Source organism: Pygoscelis adeliae, unplaced genomic scaffold (genome assembly GCF_000699105.1).
Source record: "Pygoscelis adeliae isolate BGI_AS28 unplaced genomic scaffold, ASM69910v1 Scaffold399, whole genome shotgun sequence".
In the NCBI taxonomy this organism is placed as follows: Eukaryota; Metazoa; Chordata; class Aves; order Sphenisciformes; family Spheniscidae; genus Pygoscelis; species Pygoscelis adeliae.
Window position 1 is genome coordinate 1,663,208 of NW_008825609.1, and position 2,180 is coordinate 1,665,387.

Genomic DNA, 2,180 nt, shown 5'->3' on the forward strand with positions numbered 1-2,180 from the left:
CTCTATCAAGAAAAATAAATATCCATAGATGCAGAATTTTAAAAGCAGAATTGGGAGCTTTGTATTCCTGGACTCCTGTGAGAGGAGAGTTCCTCCCCACACAAAAATGCCAAGCCCTAAATACATCAGCATTACAGCTTTGCTAGTTAATGAATTAACCCAGACACGGCATTTCCCTTACATGAAAGTTACCTCTGGAAGCTCACAGGCAGAGCACGATGCCTGGAGGAGGAAATCATTCTCACCTTTGCTGGCTAAAGCACAGCAAGTAGAGACAGCATCAGTGGGAAAAAACCTTGCCCAGCATCCTCTTCTGCAGGCTAGTTACACCACACGAGTGGCTAGAAGCTGCTCACCCTTTCCTGACTCAGCATCAAAGCTGACCACAGAGGTTTGTAGAGAAGTCATCAATACTGTTAGAAGCCTACAGATGCCAACAGCTACTAAACACAGTTCAGAGTGATTCTGAAATCCCCCCTCTCTATCCCAGAAGTCAGCAACAACAATGCATTTTCTCTAGAAAAGGGGTACGCCAAGAATCCACGTGAGAGCGTGCGTGCTTAAAAAAAGACAAAATTTCAACCCAGCTTTTCCAGACACAGTAAGATTAAATCACCCAGTGGGATGAAATTGCCTAAACGGGAATTCATACAAATAACTTCTGGCTTAAAACTCTGCTGTAAAATCAGTGCCATCACAAAGGCATTGGGACAGGGGAAAGAAAAGTCTGAAAGTCAGGAGAGTTTGGAGGAGAGAGGTCACTCCCAGCTCCCATGGGGCAATTAGCTGCAAACAGCTTCACCCACCACTAACCAGCCTTTCGTAGCAAAACTAGGAAGAAGGAAACAAGATGTGATGAGGCATGAAGAGAAATTCACTCTCTTCTAATCTGTCTCCTCAGGTGACTGGTTTGTCCAGGTTCATTTTAAGTAACCTGGACAGAGGCACGGCTACTTACATTACTGCTGCCTAGGCTGTACCTGTGCTGGAGACGACCAGGCAACTGCAGGCTCCCAAGCAATCAGCTCAGCAGCTCCAATAGCATCAATGTCATGTTTCGCAGCCTGGGGAGGGAACAATGAGCTGGCAAGGTCAGCTTTTAAGGTATTACTTCATCTCATCTCCTTCTCAAAGCCTCATTGCTGCACGAGATAACATGTTGCAGTCATTTTCTTTGCTGAACCAGAGAGACCTTTTTTTACCTTTTTTGTCACAGAGTCAACCAGAGGCCAGATGTACAACATACCCAGGCAGAGAGGAACACTGTCGGGTTAGACACAAAAAATCTGAGGCCGTGACACCACCTCTTTATGCTCTTGGTCACACTCCATTATACAACGTCCTCAAATAGCTGATCCTTTCAGTATCATCAGACTCCTAGGCACTGTGACTGTAAGATAATAACAGCAGTATTCCCATCCTTTCAATCCAGAGACAGACTTGAGGGTGGGGAGACAAATATCCAGGTACTCTATGGGTTAAAGGACATTCAATGTTGCAGGTAGAGCACGTAAGTTATTTCCCTCTTCAGGCTTCCTGTCAGTTATGCCCCCCAGGGGCTATAAAGACCTGGGCACACCCAGCCACAGCATGGTTCCTGGGCAGCTTGCCTGTACACTGCATTTTCCCTGGACACAGTTTGCTGTTGCCTTCCTAGACATTTTACTTCCACCATCACAGACAAAAACCCTGTGGAGGTTGAGCTGATATTTAAAGACTAGAGAGAACCTGTCTATAAGCAAGTACTCCAGTCCCCTGCCTCTTCCCAGAGGGGGAAGACTCTGAGGCAAGACTCCTGGAAGGTGGCTGCAGCTCACTGCTTCAGCTGGCAGAATTTCACCTCCAACATCTTCCTTGGGGATTGCTGCTCGGAAAATATGTCCAGTTGCTCCCTCCCAAAGTAGTCCATATGAAAAAAAAAGACGAAAAAAAAAACCAAACACCAAAAAACCTTTTCAAAAGGGTGTTTCCAGTCCAAGTGCTATCATATTTTACAGTTATTTTAGCGAAGTGTTTTAATCCATCTTATCACCGTTTCAAACCGCTTTCAGAGTCCCAAATGTTCTGGTAGGATGTAATGTCTTGGCAGGAAACCACTCTTCTACCACAAGAAAGCAAAGAGTTTGGGAAGAAGCAAGAACAGCACACAACGCACACACCGCTTCAAGCGAACAGATGGG